The sequence below is a fragment of the Mustelus asterias genome, chromosome 14 (genome assembly GCF_964213995.1).
Source record: "Mustelus asterias chromosome 14, sMusAst1.hap1.1, whole genome shotgun sequence".
NCBI classification, from domain to species: Eukaryota; Metazoa; Chordata; class Chondrichthyes; order Carcharhiniformes; family Triakidae; genus Mustelus; species Mustelus asterias.
Genome location: NC_135814.1, coordinates 85,072,836 through 85,091,703, shown reverse-complemented (window position 1 = coordinate 85,091,703; position 18,868 = coordinate 85,072,836). Strand labels below are relative to the sequence as shown.

General features: G+C 44.9%; 1 protein-coding gene across 2 annotated transcripts in view; it reads right to left on the bottom strand.

Moving 5' to 3' along the window:
* The window catches only part of LOC144503830 (diacylglycerol kinase beta-like), a 559,892-nt gene that overhangs the window by 353,006 nt on the left and 188,018 nt on the right, over window positions 1-18,868 (bottom strand). The gene's annotated exons all lie outside the window — the stretch shown is intronic.

Sequence of the window (18,868 nt, the reverse complement as noted above, 5' to 3'; positions counted from 1 at the left end):
TTCCTCCCACAATCCAAAGATATGTAGGTAAGGTGGATTAGCCATAATAAATGTGCGAGTTATGGAGATAAAGCAGAGGGGTGGGCCTGGGTGGGATGCTCTTTCGGAGAGTCGGTGCAGACTTAATGGGCCAAAATGGCCTCCTTCTGCATTGTAGCAATTCTATGGTTCTATGGCTTCTGCAGAAAACAGGGGATCATGTCGTGCAATGGTCAATAATCTTCATGGCAAGGATGGGCCCAATTTTACCATTTTGATTCTAAGTGCTGAACCTGGGCACAATTCAGATCCGACTTGGAAACCTGTTCTCTGCCCCCATACGCACTTAGCCTGAACAGAAAATGCGAGTCTGAATTGCGCTGTTGGTGGGGCTTATCATGCCCAAAACACTAAAGCTCCGATCGGAGCTTTGAACTGCGCATGCGCAGTGAAAAGAAAATTTGAAAAATGCGCTGATCACATCGCTCCCTGGCCGCAAAAAGTGGATAAAGCGGCCTGGGAGCGAAAAGCTGGAGCGATAGCCCCCATAGACATCACCCCACCCCCACAACATAACTGTCCCCCTTATCCACCCACCCCCCTCCCCCCCGCTATCCATACCGATTGCGACCCTCTGCCCCCTCCCCCCCCCACGATCACCCGCAGAGTGGCAGCAGTGCCCCCTGCCCCCCCCCGCCACCCCCACCAGAGACCCATCTGACCTCCCTTCCCCCTCCATCAGAGAATGATCGGGCCTCCCTCCCCCTCCCACCAGAGAATGACCGGGCCTCCCTCCTCCCCCCCACCCCCCCCCACTCCCCCAACCAGAGAGCGATCGGGCCTCTCTCCCCCTGGCACCCCCCCCACCAGAGATATATCTGACCTGCCTCCCTCCCTCCCCTCCCACCAGAGAATGATCAGGCCTCCCTCCTTCCCCTCCCTCACCATAGATGCATCTGACTCTCCTCCCGACCAGAGAATGATCTGGCCTCCCTTCCCACTCACCAGAGAATGATCTGCCCGCCTCCCTTCACGCCCCCCCATCACTGATCCGAGTCAGAGAGTCGCTGGAAGCTCTGAACTTATCACTTCAGAAGCTGGAGCACCCGAAACAGACCTTTGCCGAGCATGTCTGATTCATGCCGAATCTGGACGGGCGAACGTGATGGTAAAAGGGGAAATGTTGGTAAAATTGGGTGGGCAGCCCATTAATTCAATTTAAATGCATGCAAATGTGTTTTGGGTGCGGTTCGGATCGTGGCCATTTTTGGGCCTTGATAAAGTGGGCATCTCTGTGGACGTGGGTGCAGATCGCGCTAATCGCCTCACGCCCGACTTTACCAAGTTTTCACGCCCGAAAACAGGCACGATACAATGGTAAAATCGGGCCCAATGACTTCAATAATTCTTCAATCGTATGGACTATACAAATGTTTGGTGGTAAGCACGTAGTAGTCCTAACACTTATGTATTTTTTTTCCTGGTGCCATCTTATTAACAGGAGGCAGTATCACCACTGAACATACTGGAAAATACATCTGAAGTCTCAGCTGTTGACTGAAACCCAAACAGTCTATAGTGAATAAAGATACTGACTTTCAAAGTGAGCCCTCTTTCATTCATTAGTAAATCAAGAGTGGAGGGCCTAGTCACAACAGAGCATGTTGCAGCACACAGCTAAACACAAAATAATCATTTATTGTGACGGGAATTGAATACAGAAGTAGGGAGGTTATATGCCTCAGTTGTAAACAGCATTAGTGAGACCATATTTACAATAGTGTACACTATTGGCCATCTTACTTAAGGAAGGTTGTACATACATGGAAACAGTTCAGAGAAGATTTACCAGATTAATACCTGGATTGGGTGGATTGGATAGGTTAGGCTTGTATCCACCAGACTTTATAAGACTAAGAGGTGACTTGACTGAAGCATACAAAATCCTGAGGAGTTTTGATAGGATGGAAGTGGAGATGATGCTTCTTCTTATGGGAGAACCTAGAACAAGGGGTCACTGTTTAAAAATAAGGGGTCGCCCATTTAAAACAGGGATCAGGCAAGTTATTTTCACTCAGAAGGTCATGAGTATTTGGAACTCTCTTAAAACTTAGTGGAAGCAGAGCTTTTGAATATTTGCAAGACAGAGGTGGATAGATTCTTCGTAAGCAAGGGGGTGAAAGATTATCGGGGGGTAGGCGGGATACAGATTCAAGGTTACTATCAGATCAGCCACGATCTTATTAAATGGCCTACTCCTGCTCCTTGTTCATATGTAATTAACAATGATAGCCTTTGCAAGTGAAATGTAGTCCAATGGTGGAACACCTCAAATCATTCAGCAAGTATGCCATGATGCAACAAACTACACTCCATATGGCAGGCAAAAATAGTTAAAAATCAAAGTAATTATTGCAAAAGTGTTTAATTTGCAGATAGTATATAATTAAAACAGTACAGACATTACACCACTTGTTCGAGTGGACCAATAAATCAAATCACGTCTACTCCATCCTCTATTTCTGTATCCCTGGGATAAATACAGTGCAAATTGGTTTAAGTCCTTTTGAAGGCTGCAATATTTCTTCGTCAAGTAATGAAACTGACACTTTGTTTATCCACAGACCATTACAAATTTCTGAAAGGTGTTATAGATTCACCTATTTCGCTACTTCTACTTCTAATGTTTAGCAGTTGTAAAAGCAACATCATTTTTATATCCATCATGAATGTTCACACGTTTTCAAAGTTGTTAATTATCATAAGCATTGAAATTAGCTATTTTTTGTGGCCAAAAAGTCTATTTTTTTTTGCTTCTTCCTTATCTGGTGCTGACTTACACCTTAGTGCATGTCGCCTGGCTACGTACCTATTGCCACCACTGGATCCATAGCAATTAAGGGAGATATTTAATGGTCAAGGGTGATAATTGAAGTTGATTTTTAAGAATGTTTTCATGCTTAAGCGGTTTAGTTGTGTTTGAACAACATACTTCTTTCCTGCTGCTCCCTGAATTTTTTCCGAGGAACAAAGGAGCTTTTAGGATCGATCACCCTGTTGCCCACCAAATATATGGGCGAACAATGAAATTGTGGATTATTAACCTTAAAACTTAAAGATTGTCTGGTGACAAAAAGCCCTAGATGATCAAACTGCCCTCATAGATCAATCTTTTTGGTTGCATATTTATTGTCCTCAGGATCTGGACAGCTCCTTTATATCACAATAATTCTGTAAGCAGTGCTGCAATTGTAGCCTGGCCAAGACACTTTATATGTTCAGCAAAACTTGTGGGGATGTGAACTCAATACATTTGTCATTATAACTCATCCCATCCATTCTGTTTATTGCCACATTGTGCCGATTAGACATAGAGCAACGAATCAAAGAACACCCTAGTCACTGTCAACTTCCCTCTCAGTAAGTTATATTTCATCCATGAATTACAGGGGTCTCACATTCTTACTTCTAATCTGCAAAACTTTTACATTTATTGATGTTGAACTTCAGATGTCATAAATCAGCTCAGAATTTTGCAGTATCTTCTGGTTGCTTGGTTATATCCTCAGAATGCTCAGTTCTTGTAGCCTGGCAACATCTGGGAATTTAGTTGTATTAGGACTGCAATTTCAAAATACTTGTTACTCGGGGAAGAGGGGTTCCAGCACCACATTGGGTATCTTATTCAAATCTAATTCCTTTTATGACTCTATGGTATGTTAATGGATATAGAACATAGAACATTACAGCGCAGTACAGGCCCTTCGGCCCTCGATGTTGCGCCGACCAGTGAAACCAATCTAAAGCCCATCTAACCTACACTATTCCAATATCATCCATATGTTTATCCAATAACCATTTGAATGCTCTTAACGTTGACGAGTCTACTACTGCTGCAGGCAGGGCATTCCACGCCCTTACTACTCTCTGAGTAAGGAACCCACCTCTAACATCTGTCCTATATGTCCCACCCCTCAATTTAAAGCTATGTCCCCTAGTGTTAGCCATCACCATCCGAGGAAAAAGACTCTCACTATCCACCCTATCTAATCCTCTGATCATCTTGTATGCCTCTATTAAGTCACCTCTTAACCTCCTTCTCTCTAACGAAAACAACCTCAAGCCCCTCGGCCTTTCCTCATACGATTTTCCCACCATACCAGGCAACATCCTGATAAATCTCCTCTGCACCCTTTCCAACACTTCCACATCCTTCCTATAATGCGGCGACCAGAACTGTACGCAATACTCCAAATGCGGCCGCACCAGAGTTTTGTACAGTTGCAACATGACCTCCTGGCTCCGAAACTCAATCCCTCTACCAATAAAAGCTAACACACCATACGCCTTCTTAACAACCCTATCAACCTGGGTGCCAACTTTCAGGGATCTGTGCACATGGACACCCAGATCCCTCTGTTCATCCACACTACCAAGTATCTTACCATTAGCCCAGTACTCTGTATTCCTGTTACTCTTTCCAAAGTGAATCACCTCACACTTTTCCGCATTAAACTCCATTTGCCATCTCTCAGCCCAGCGCTGCAGCTTATCTATGTCCCTCTGTAACCTGCCACTTCCCTCCGCACTGTCTACAACTCCACCGACTTTAGTGTCATCCGCAAATTTACTAATCCATCCTTCTACGCCCTCATCCAGGTCATTAATAAAAATGACAAACAGCAGTGGCCCTAAAACAGATGCTTGCGGTACACCACTAGTAACTGAACTCCAGGATGAATATTTCCCATCAACCACCACCCTCTGTTTTCTTCCCGCTAGCCAATTCCTGATCCAAACCACTAAATCACCCTCAATCCCATGTGTTCGTATTTTCTGCAAAAGCTTACCATGGGGAACCTTATCAAACGCTTTGCTGAAATCCATATACACCACATCAACAGCTTTACCTTCATCCACCTCTTTGGTCACCTTCTCAAAGAACTCAATCAGGTTTGTGAGGCACGACCTACCCTTCACAAAACCGTGCTGACTATCCCTAATCAAATTATTCCTTTCCAGGTGATTATAAATCCTATCTCTTATAATCCTTTCCAATACTTTGCCCACAACAGAAGTAAGGCTCACTGGTCTATAATTACCAGGGTTGTCCCTACTCCCCTTTTTGAACAAGGGGACAACATTTGCTATCCTCCAGTCTTCTGGCACTGTTCCAGTAGACAATGACGACCCAATATGGTTATTTCAGGAGCAAATTCAAAACAAATCTATGGAAACGTTTCAGGAAGTGAATGGTAAATCTATGGAACAGACTCCTTGGGGAGATGATGGAAGCAGTTAGCAATGATTCATCAAATACAAATTAATCGATTTATTTTATTTATATAATAACATTTTGAGAAACAATCCATGAGTAACTTGAAGTCTGATGTGCTAAGGGTAATGTGCCTTTGAAGCCATGATTAGCCTAAATTTCCACCACTGGGGTTTTCCCCACCTCATGTCTGAGACTAATTAATACAGATTGATTCTGTTCCTATGTTCCTATGATTGGTCAACAACTCCATTATTATGGCATCAGATGACCACCAGGATTGTAGAAGGGAAACGAGAAGGACCCTGGTCTATTTTTTGTACATCAATTCTTACATTCCTATGTTCCTCATAGCGGAGGTAACTCATTCTTTTAGATATATATGCAGGAAATTCATTTTCTGAAAAAAAATCAAATGGAGATAATAACTGATTTGCGATGAAGCCACTCAAACCTTGAATTAAAGCTACCCTTATCCAGAACTCCCAGATTAAAATGATGTCGATTGAAAGAGTGCCCCATAAGTTGCACATGTGGCTAAAAAGAAACATTCCTATTTAGTTTTACAAAATACTCAAGATAACAAGCCGCAATACTCTAATTTAATTGCTGAGCTCAAAAGTGTAACATCTTAGCTTCTGGTAACAAGTATAGAAAAATCAGCAGACATTAAATTAGACTTTTTGTTGAACAGAAGTCATTATTCAAACCAATGTTGACAACAATAGACAAGCACCTAATTGCCATGTGCTCGGGAGCAAAGCATTTAACATGAAATGCAATTGAGAGCACTTCCTGATTAAGAAGAACAACTCTGCAATCACAGTGATGGCTAACAATCTCAGTGTGAAAATCTTATTGCAGAGTTTCGTTAAAGAGAGAAAGGAAAATGGCCCAAATTTTCAGATGAGTGGCAATCACTGTCGGATTGCTAGTCTGCTCCTACTTTGCTGCACCATGCCAGGTTCTGTGTTTCTGGCTATGATTTCTGATCCCAGCTTCTCCAGAAATGCAGAGTATACCTGAAATGGAACTGGTTCTTTGTTGCATTGGATTGTCAGGGAAAGACAAGCCAGGCCCTCTTTTTACTACACTAGTTGCGGTATTCTGGTGAGTAAAGTGAGGTAAATGGGTAAAAGAGTAATGCGGGTAAGGTAAATGGGTAAAGGGGGTAGGGTGGGTGAAGTCAGCAGGTAAAGGGGAAGGGTGGTTAAGGAAAGTGGATAAGATGGGAAAGGGGGCAAGGTGAATGAAGGGCAGGGTAATAGCTGGGTAGAGTGGCAAGATCAGGTTGTTTCAGGTTGGCGGTAGTTGGAGCTAGTCAGGTTAGGTGGGGGAAGGAGGGGATCTAGAGGGGAGCCAGGTGGTGAGGTCAGGTTGGGGTCATGGGGGGGGGGGAGGCATGGGGTTCAATGTGAGTGAATACTCAGGAATTAGACTAGGAATTATCAGTCTAACATTTCCTGGGTAACTATCCAGGTAAGTCAGTCAGAACTGTCCGACTTCTCCCACTCTAGCTCAGAGTTGGGGACTTTCTCAGAGGGTTCCAGGGAGCTGGAGAAATTGCCCATCGGAAGTTCAAACTTCCCATGGAATACTTGTGTTGGAATTTTTGAGGGGTATCAGAGTGCACCCTGGGAGGGTACACGTCCAGTCTCCGACCATCTGGAGACCAGAAAATCTGAATCATGAGGATTAAACCTGAAATCCTAGCTCCAGTTCCCCACTGATCAAGCAATGAGATTGCACTGTGTAATATTCTTTGGTATTATTGGAGGAAAGGGTTAATTAAGTCACTAATTTACATTTTGCAAATGAATAACTATAATAATGATGCAACTTAAAATATTGGAAATCAAACATGAAGCAAAGTTGCAAGTGGCCTATACACAGTAGATGAATAATTCTTCTCATGTCTGAACCTAGATACTGAGGTGAGGGCAGTGGGGAGTGGTGGAGTGTCTGGGCTCCCATTCCTAATCAGTATTTAGTGAGTCAGTGCTGTAAATCACACATGAACCATACACCAACACACCGAGCAGATGTAAATGAAATTATTTTCAGTCAAAGCTCCGAAACGCACAAGCAGAAACACCTTTATCCTTTAAAAAAAATACATGAGGCTTTTTCTGAGCTCCTGCAATAATTTCCCTTCCTCCTTCAGACACCATTCCCTGAGAGAAAGCTGGCGACCATGGACTTCTATTGGATTATACTTGACAAAGTGCTGCAGTGGTTTGTCATTGGCTTCTGCAGTATGGTTGACCAGGAAACTCTCCTGCTCTTACTGCCTGCTTACTGGAAGGATTCACAGGCTGATAACCTGAACTCATCTGTGCAAGTCATCATTTCTGACCTTATGGTGGAAGGTCGACATCTGAAGGCAACTGAAGATGGTTGGGTCTAGAAGACTATTCTGAAGAACTCTTACAATGATCTCTTACGGCTGAGATCATTCGCATCCAACAAAGACAACCATCTTTCTTTGTCTTGACTTCAATGGTAGTCACCCTCACCTTACCGCCTTTGGAATTCAGCTTTGGGTCCAGTTTTAGGCCAAGGCTGTTAGGAGATCTGGAGCCGAGCACCTGGTGGCACTGAGCATCAGTGAGCAGGTTATTGGTGACTTAGTATTCCATGGTAGCATTGCCAATGACACCTTCCATGACTTTGTTGAGTGGCAATTGTTCAGATCTGATCGATCTTGTTTTTTGTGTACCGAACAATCCCAGGCAATTTCCTATATTGTTGGGTAGATGCCAGTGTTGTGGCTGTACTGAAACAACTTGACTAAGGGTATGGGTAGTCCTGGAGTACAAGTCCTTCAGCACTGCAGCCGAATTGCTCTCAGGGTCCATGGTTCTGCTGCATCCAGTACCTTTAGCCATTTCTGCGAATTGATTTGACTGAAGACTGGAGGTTGTGACGCTGAGGGCCTCAGGAGGAGGCTGAGGTGGATGGATCATTCACTTGACACTTCCGGCTGAAAATGATTGCAAATGCTTCAGTCTTATCTTTTGCAGTAACATGCTGGGCTCCCCCATTTTGGATGAGGAGGCTTCCAGATCCTCCTCCTCCTACAATTGGTTGTTTAATTGCCCACCACCATTTATATGTAGAGCTTTAATCTGACCAAGTGGATGTGGGATCACTTGGCTCTGTCTATTGCATGCTGCTTCCGCACCCCGGACATACTCTATTCCACCTTCTTCCATCGGGAAAAAGATACAAAAGTCTGAGATCATGTACCAACCGACTCAAAAACAGCTTCTTCCCTGCTGCCATCGGACTTTTGAATGGACATACCTTATATTAAGTTGACTTTTCTCTACACACTAGCTACGACTGTAACACCATATTCTGCACTCTCTCCTTTCCTTCTCCCCTATGTACTTTATTAACGGTATGCTTTGCACGGTAGCATGCAAGAAACAATACTTTTCATTGTATACCAATACATGTAACAATAATAAATCAAATCAAATCAAATCCTGCATGTGTATAGTGCTGTATTGTAGCTTCACCAGCTTGGCATCATATATTCAGGTATTTCTGGGCCTTGCATGATCTCTTGCTCATTGAACCAGGGTTGATCCTTTAGCTTGCTAATGATAAGAGGGCTACGCCTGGCCATGCAGTTATAGATTGTGGGGAAATATAATTCTGCTACTGCTGGTGGCCTCATGGATGCTCAGTTTTGAGCACTGACTTCCTTGTTGCTGAACGTCTGGAGAACCCCTTGACTTGACATCAGGTTCAAACCGAGGACAAGAAAAGGGGAATGCCACAAGAGATCATTAAGATCTTTACGGAGAGCTTTCATTGCGGTTAGCAGCAAGCGTGGCTCAGGCTTGTATTTTTCCAGCGCACAAAAACATTTCCAAAGTTATATAATTCAATTTCACTGAAATTTTTGGATTACTTTAGCTTTCAGTAGTTAAAGTAGTAGTTAGTAAAGGGATACATATTTGCAAATATTAGATGTTAAAGCAAACTGCAAACAATTTACAATTTAGAGTTCACTATCAAAGAAATAATGAGACTAATGACATCCACTGTTACTTATCTAAGGTACATGGATAAATGTCAAAACCCAAACATTTTTGTTCAACTTCATCTCACCATTGACATATGGGGCAAAATCTTGCCAAAAAACGGCAGTGTTGTTCCTGGCGAGAAAACTGGCATGTTTCTCCCTGGCTGAGAAACTGGCTGAATTTCTCTCCAGATCTTACGACACACTGCCTAAAAAAATCAAGGGGGCATGCTTCACACCGTCATGCAGGGGGCAGGGCCTCAACATACTGGCAAAACTCAATGACACTGGGATCGTGGCACTATCGTTAAAGGGCACCCTGATTAGAACAGCAATAAACCTCCCTCAGAGCCCACCAGGGAGTTCTCGGGCTCCTGCCAATGCCTCCCCCCCACCCCCCCAACCGGATACTGCACTTGAACTCCCCGCACCTCCCCCAATTGGAGACGTCATTCAACCCCCCACACACCCAGATCATTGCACCCCTTTCCCCCAACAGTCAATGCTGGCATCCCCTTCTCCCCAATGATGGGGCCCTCCTCCCACCATCCCCAAACTGTCAATGTCAGCACCCATCCCCCTGATCATTGGCCCCTTCCCCCTCACCCTCCATCAGCCAGCACTGGCATCACCAGCTCCCATGTCCTCTCCAGCCCACCTCACATATGAATGACTCCCTCCAACGCCCTGCCATGAGGCTCCCACTGGGGTCACCCCTGGCACTGCCCCCGACACACATTGGCACTGCCAGAGTGACACTGTGCCAACCTGTGCCAAAGGGCAGTGCTAGGGGGCATTACCAGGTCACTGCCTGGCCATGTCCCCCTCACCTGGGGACTATACTTACCATTACATCCCTGGAGAGACCCTCACGACAGGTTCACGTCTAGGTGAACCTGTTGTAAACCTCTTTGTATATAGTGGAAACTGTCAAGATCTGGCAAGGGGACAGGTTAATGATAGTAAGATTTATTGAGATACATGTAAGCAGCTTCACGCCTGAGGGACAGGGAAGATCCAAAATTAGGATCTCGCCGGCGAGATTTGCGACTTGCAGATCGGGAGGCTCCGCCAGAATTGCACGGACGGTGAGCATGGACTCAAAATCGCCCTCACATTGTAAGTCATTGAACTGCTTTAATCAAGTGAAAGGTACAAACGATATAACTATGCATTTTAAGGGATGATTTTTAGTAGTGCAAGTATACTTTTAACAATGTAAGAATTGTTACTTGCTTGCAATCAACCTCTCTGGAGCTGACAATTAACTAGTGCAAGAATGCAGTCTTATTCCTCCTGGTTTTGAACTTTTAAGGGATTTGATAAAAATATTGTCTTCATTTTTGTCTTTTTCTTTCTCTCTTCCCTCTCTGTATCTGTTTCGGCACTGAATTCACTACCTTAAATTCACACTTCTTCTAGGAACATGTCCTCCCACTGTTTATTTCCCAATCTTTAAATCTGACTGATTAAGCTATTGCTCTGTAAGTTGCCCTGTTATTCAGGTTCCCTCTCTCCCTCACTGCACCATTATCAGTTTGCACATTCAGCAATTGCAGGAAATGTTTTTTGTGGCTGACAGGTTCAGGGGCAAACGTAACGAATGGCACACCCCAAAAGAAGCTCTGCTTTAACAAAATCTGGCCCAGCTGTTTTGGTTGTGTTGGAGCTCTATCTAGTGGCAATAGTGCGAACAGTACAGTCAAATCAGTAGATTGTTTCTGTGCAATAGCACACAATGGCAACTCATGAGAAATACAAACACATTGGGTAAGATTCTCTGGCCTCCCCTCAGCATTTCTCTCAGTGGTGGGAGATGGCCTACTGTTTGCTGGCAGCAGGATCTTCTGGTCCAGCTGCTGTCAATGACGATTCCCATTGAAGCCATCCCACACTGCCAGGAAACAGCGGCAGGGGGTATGCTGCCGGTGGGACCAGAGAATCTCGCTGGCGTGAATGGCTGGACAATTCTGGCCATTGTCTAGGCATTTGAAAACTTTTGGGCTGCTCATTTCAATGTTTGCCCAATTTTGGTAGTTCCTATTGATTTTAATTTGAAAATCTGTAGAAACAAAGAACAAAAAAAATTACAGCACAGGAACAGGCCCTTCGGCCCTCCAAGCCTGCACCAACCACGCTGCCCGACTGAACTGAAAACCCCCTACTCTTCCGGGGACCATATCCCTCTATTCCCATCCCATTCATGTACTTGTCAAGACGCCCCTTAAAAGTCACTACCGTATCCGCTTCCACTACCTCCCCCGGCAACAGGTTCCAGGCACCCAGTACTCTCTGTGTAAAAAATCTGCCTCGTACATCTCTTTTAAACCTTGCCCCTTGCACCTTAAACCTATGCCCCCTAGTAATTGACTCTTCCACCCTGGGAAAAAGCTTCTGACTATCCACTCTGTCCATGCCTCTCATAATCTTGTAGACTTCTATCAGGTGACCCCTCAACCTCCCTCGTTCCGGTGAGAACAAACCAAGTTTCTCCAACCTCTCCTCATAGCTGATGCCCTCCATACCAGGCAACATTCTGGTAAATCTTTTCTGTACCCTCTCCAAAGCCTCCACATTCTTCTGGTAGTGTGGCGACCAGAATTGAACACTATATTCCAAGTGCGGCCTAACTAAGGTTCTATAAAGCTGCAACATGACTTGCCAATTTTTAAACTCAGTACCCCGGCCGATGAAGGCAAGCATGCCGTATGCCTTCCTGACTACCTTCTCCACCTGCATTGCCACTTTCAGTGACCTGTGTACCTGTACACCCAGATCCCTTTGCCTATCAATACTCTTAAGGGTTCTGCCATTTACTGTATATTTCCTATCTGTATTAGACCTTCCAAAATGCATTACCTCACATTTGTCTGGATTAAACTCCATCTGCCATCTCTCCGACCAAGTCTCCAACTGATCTATATCCTGCTGTATCCTCTGATGGTCCTCATCGCTGTCCGCAAATCTACCAACCTGTCGTCAGCAAACTTATCAAACCAGTTACGTTTTCCTCTAAATCATTTATATATATTACAAACAGCAAAGATCCCAGCACTGATCCCTGAGGAATGCCATTCGTCACAGCCCTCCATTCAGAAACGCACCCTTCCACTGCTACCCTCTGTCTTCTTTGACCGAGCCAGTTTTGTATCCACCTTGCCAGCTCACCTCTGATCCCATGCGACTTCACCTTCTGCACCAGTCTGCCATGAGGGATCTTGTCAAAGGCCTTACTGTAGTCCACGTAGACATCCACTGCCCTACCCTCATCAATCATCTTCGTCACTTCCTCGCAAAACTCGATCAAAATGTGGTGACTTTATACGGGCGGCACGGTAGCACAGTGGTTAGCACTGCTGCTTCACAGCTCCAGGGACCTGGGTTCGATTCCCAGCTTGGGTCACTGTCTGTGCGGAGTTTGCACATTCTCCTCGTGTCTGCGTGGGTTTCCTCCGGGTGCTCCGGTTTCCTCCCACAGTCCAAAGATGAGCGGGTTAGGTTGATTGGCCATGTTAAAATTGCCCCTTAGTGTCCTGGGATGCGTAGATTAGAGGGATTAGCAGGTAAAATATATAGGGATATGGGGGTAGGGCCTGGGTGGGATTGTGGTCGGTGCAGACTCGATGGGCCGAATGGCCTCTTTCTGTACTGTAGGGTTTCTATGATTTCTATGATACAAATCTCATGATTTTGTTGAGTACAACGGGTTCTGGGTTTGTGCATTTAATGTGGTCACATGCCAAAATCATACCTTCTTTCTCCTGTCCACAGCAGTGCACAAGTTACATAGATATACAGGGTCACTGTAAAACACAACTTTCTTTCTGCATGTTCAATGGTCAGCTGTCAACTTTCTCTTCACCTCTCAAGAACAGTCATACTAACTTGTAATGTTAACTGTTTCTCCCACCACAGATGTTGAGAGACCTGTTGAGTTTTCCCGGCATTTTCTGTTTTTATTTCAGATTTTCAGCATCTGCAATATTTTGCTTTTATTGCCAAATTCCCTATTGCTTAATGAGGGTTCCTTGCTGCCCATTGATTTCTCCCAGTTCACTTTTCCTGATCTTATCCTCCTGTTCTTAAGGTTCCATTTATGTCACATAGCCAGGAGAGCTCCTTTCACAGTGAACTGAAATCCACAGTAGTGCTATCATGAGGGAACTTTTCATATTGTAGTAATTCAACTGAACGTCAGTTTCCCATCACTAAGCACCCTTTAATGTATACCAAGAAAGAGATCGCTCCTGCGGCTCAGTTAAATAGTGTAACACCTCGGGACCTACAACACTGGTCCGAGTAAACTAACAGGTTTAAAAGCCTCTGCTGAATGCATCCTATTGGGCAAGCCTGAGTCTGCTCAATAAGGAAGCTCGTACTCGAAAAGCCCATGGAGAGATCTATTGATGATCCCCCCTGGCCTTCGTCACCATCAAAATATCCCTCCCCCCTTCAGTCCGAATCTCTCCCAGCACCTCAATTGCGAGCAAGTCCTTTATGTTATTTAGCGATCGGTTGGAGATCCGTCGAAGGTGGGGCTGTGGGTCAGGCAGCGTAAACCTGACAGGGGATCTTCATTTCCAGAGGAAGCATCACAGGGCTACAGGTGTGGGTTCCTCCTCCGGTTCTACTTCAGCCTGGAGGCCTATTTCTTCTGTCTCCATCTCTGAGTCCATCCCATCACTATCTAGAGGGGCTAACTCGGAATCAGCTTTGAGCAGAGGGCTGTTACTGGCAGCGGCTATCTCCATGGCCAGGAGTGGAGCCTGCTCAGGCATGGACACCCTGGCTGTGAGATGGTCAAGTGCATCATCAAGGCTTTACCTTGGACTTTGACTTTATAAGATACTGGTTCTGGTTTTTCCATAATGATCCTAGGGATCCAATTAGGACCATCCCTGAAGTATCTCCGTAAACTAGATCACCCTTTGAGGAAGTTCTTTTTGCCCTTGCAGAATCATCATTTATTTTTTGGTGTTCTTGTTGGGATTCTACCATCCCCACCAATTTTGGGAATAGCAGGCTCAATCTGGTACAAAGCCTTCATCCCATTCACAGTTCTGCTGGAGCAACATCTGCTGTTGGGTGCAGTGTGGTCCTATAACCAAACAAAAATCATACCAGTTTGGTCTCCATGGATGCTGCTGGTTGCTTCCTCATACTGTTTTTGAAGGTTTGTGCCACCTGTCCACGTGAGAAGGTGAGTTTGGATGTGTCAGATACTATTGGACAGCACAAAGTTCTGGAAATTACTGCTAGTAAAGGCCATGCCGTTATCGGAAACCAGGACTTCTGAGATCCTGTGTAGACTGAAGCTTAGACATGATTTCTCGATCATATACTGGGAAGACATGGAGCCCATGCAGTGCACCTCCAACCATTTGGAGTGCGAGTCCACCATGATTGATAACATGGAGCCCATAAAGGGCCCCACAAAGTCCACATGTACACACACCCAAGGCCTGCCAGGCCACCTCTATGGGCGTAGAGAGGCTGAGGGAGGGTATTTTTAATTTTCCTGGCACAAGTCACATCGCCTCACCAAGTCTGTGATGTCAGAGTCAAAACCGGCCCACCAGATGTAACTTCTGGCCAGCATTTTCATTTTTGAAAAAATGGTGGCCATTATGTCGTTCTGTTAATATTGGACATTGTCCTGGGGGTGGAAAAATTACTCAGGATCTCCAAAGAATGATCCCGTCCTCAACACTAAAGTCAGCTTTTTTAGTAAGGTAGGGTTTCATTTCTTCGAAGTGTCGTCCTTGCAATCCACCATGTAGGATCATGTGCCTTATTTTAGATAAGGATCATAGAGTAGAATCATAGAATCCTACAGTGCAGAAGGAGGGCCATACATCCCATTGAGTCTGCACGGACCACAATCCCACCCAAGCCCTATCCCCACAACTCAATGCATTTACCCTAGCTAGTCCCCCTGACACGAAGGGACAATTTAGCATGGCCAATCCACCTAACCCACACATCTTTGGACTATGGGAGGAAACCGGAGCACCCGGAGGAAATGCACGCAGGCATGGGGAGAACGTGCAAACTCCACACAGACAGTGACCCGAGGCTGGAATTTAACCCAGGTATCTGTCGCTGTGAGGCAGCCGTGCTAACCACTGTGCCGCCTCAATAGGGTTGGATGTTTTTGGGTCCAGGCCTTAATCTGCCTTGCTGACACTGGCAAAGTCTCCAAAAACATTCAGTCATCACAACCTCTCCCGATGCTGGTAAAGGAGTCAGGCTTGTGGATAACTGGAGGCGACTCAGTGCATCAGCATTAGTTATCTGGGTTCTAGGATAATATTCTAGAAGATATTGGTAGGCCGCCAATAACAAGGCCCAGTGGTGTATCTAAGTGGAGGCAAAAGGGGGGATTGTCTTGTCCTTTTTGAAAAGGCCCAATAAGGGTTTACGGTTGGTAACTATAAAATAAGCATCTACTGTAGACTTATTGATGGAACTTTTTCACACCTAATACGACTGTCAACCGTTCTTTCTCAATCTGAGGATACCTTTGCTCTGCCTCAGAAAGGATCCTGGAGGAATATGCGATGGGATTTTCCATCCCATCTTTCCAGCGATGTGACAGCACTGCCCCAATTGCCTGGATTCACTACAGTTCGCCTACCGCCGCAACAGATCCACAGCAGACGCCATCTCCCTATCCCTGAACTCAACCCTGAAACACCTCGGTAACAAAGACACCTATGTCAGACTCCTATTTATTGACTACAGCTCGACCTTCAACGCCATTATTCCTACGAAACTCATCTCCAAACTCTGTGGCCTGGGTCTCGGCACCTCTCTCTGCAACTGGATCTGTACTTCCTAACCCACAGACCACAATCAGTAAGGATAAGCCAACAACACCTCCTCCACGATAATCCTCAACACCGGTGCCCCACAAGGCTGTGTTCTCAGCCCCCTACTATAGTCCTTATACACCTATGATTGTGTGGCCAAATTCCCCTCCAACTCCATTTTCAAGTTTGCTGATGACACTACCTTAGTGGGTCGGATCTCAAACAATGAAGAGGCAGAATACAGGAATGAGATAGAGAATCTGGTGAACTGGTGCGACGACAATGTCCCTCAATGTCAACAAAATGAAGGAGATTGTCATTGACTTCAGGAAATGTAGTGGAGAACATGCCCGTCTACATCAACGGGGATGAAGTAGAAATGGTCGAAACCTTCATGTTTTTAGGTGTCCAGACCACCAACATGTCCTGGTCCACCCATGCCGACACTATATTTAAGAAAGCCCACCAATGCTTCTACTTTCTCACCAACTTTTACAGATGCACCATAGAAAGCATTCTTTCTGGTTGTATCACAGCTTGGTATGGCTCCTGCTCTGCCCAAGACTGCAAGAAACTACCAAAGGTCATGAATGTAGCCCAGTCCATCACGCAAACCAGCCTCCCATCCATTGACTCTGTCTACACTTCCCACTGCCTCGGTAAAGCAGCCAGCATAATTAAGGACCCCATGCACCACGGACATACTCTAGTCCACCTTCTTCCGTCGGGAAAAAGATATAAAAGTCTGAAGTCACGTACCAACTGACTCAAAAACAGCCTCCTCCTTCCTGCCATCAGACTTTTGAATAGACCTACCTCGCATTAAGTTGATCTTTCTCTATACCCGAGCTATGACTGTAACACTATATCCTGCACTCTCTCGTTTCCTTCTCTATGAATGGTATGCTTTGTCTGTATAATGCATAAGAAACAATACTTTTCATTGTATACTGATACATTGACAATAATAAATCAAATCAAATCAACTCCATATTGGGAAGCATCACAAGTCAATTGAAGTTCTTTCTTGGGGTCAAAATGGACCAGTAGGTTGGATGACAGTAAATGATGTTTAACTTTAGAGAAAGCCACTGCTTGCAGATCTTCCCAAGACCTGTTTGCAGGTATTTTTGTAGCAGGGCATGCAGGGAGGCCAGCACAGAAGCCAAGTCTGGGATAACTTTTCCATAACAGTTTACTAGCCCAAAGAAGGATTTCAACTCTGTGGTGTTTCTAGCATTGGTTGATGGCCTTTACCTTATCCTCTACTGGATGTAACCCCTTGCCATCTACTCGGTAGCCTAAATAAGTTACTTCAACTGCTCGAAAAATGCATATCTCCCTCTTCAAGCAAAATCTAGCCTTGGAAAATTGCTGCAAGACTTCTTCTAAGTTGGCCAAGTATTCCTGTTCTGAAGCCCCTTGACCAAGACATCATCTAAGTATACTGCTACCTTATGTACCCCTTGGAGAATGTTTTCCATCATTCTTTGGGAAGTGACGCACGCTGGCGAGATCCCAAAAGACAAGTGGGTATACTCAGAGTCCCTTATGCACATATTTCCAGGATTCAAGCTGAAGATGGGCATGGCTCATGTCCAACTTGGAGAACGTCCTTCCCTGGCTCAGTCTTCATTAAGTTTGTAATGTTACCAAGTCCCACAATCAAGATCCGTGCCTTCCAAGTCTGGCCTATTTTGCATCTTCAATTTTTATTGTGATGCCACTGGCGGCTGTGTTTTCAGCTGCCAAGCCTCTCTGGAATTTCCTTTCTACACCCCTCCATCTCTTTTCGTCTAAGACACCCTTTCAAACCTACCTCATGATCAAGCTTTTGTTCACCTCTCCTTGTATCTCCTGACCTAGGTCTTTGTCAAATTTTGCTTGATAAAGCTTCTGTGAAGTATCATGGGATATTTTGTGACATTAAAGACACTATATAAATTCAGGTTGTTGTTGTGGAATTTTTTAAAAAGATGAATAATTCTTCATATAACTTTTCAATTGCCCCAAATAAGGAATTCTATTTATCCTGTGCAATTTGGAGAACAATACAATTACTGCTTAAAGGACATGAGGATAAACAATTACTTCATAGGTATGTGTACATATGAGCGGGATTGGATGAAAGAAAGGAAAGGAGAGATGTGAGACAGAAAGAAGGGCAAATGGAAAGACCATAGAAACCCTACAGTGCAGAAGGAGGCCATTCGGCCCATCGAGTCTGCACCAACCACAATCCCACCCAAGCCCTACCCCCATATATTTTACCCGCTAATCCCTCTAACCTACGCATCTAGGACACTAAGGGCAATTTTTAACCTGGCCAATCAACCTAACCCGCACATCTTTGGACTGTGGGAGGAAACCGGAGCACCCGGAGGAAACCCACGCAGACATGAGGAGAATGTGCAAACTCCACACAGACAGTGACCCGAGCCGGGAATCGAACCCGGGACCCTGGAGCTGTGAAGCAGCAGTGCTAACCACTGTGCTACCGTGCCATCCTGTAGAAAAAGTCTGAATAAAATTAATAATGATGGAAAACATTCCAATGTTTGGCCTTCCAGAAAGGTCAAACCTTTTGAACTGCCACTACATCCATCCAAAGACGAACAGACCCACACAGAACTTTGTAGGGCTCTTATTTTCTGCCATCCTTTGGATGTCATTGTAATTATTTTACTTCCAAGTCAGTACTCCAATAGCTTGATTAAAATACTTTCAGTACTTCCCATTAAACCAGCTTTAAATCCATGACAACTT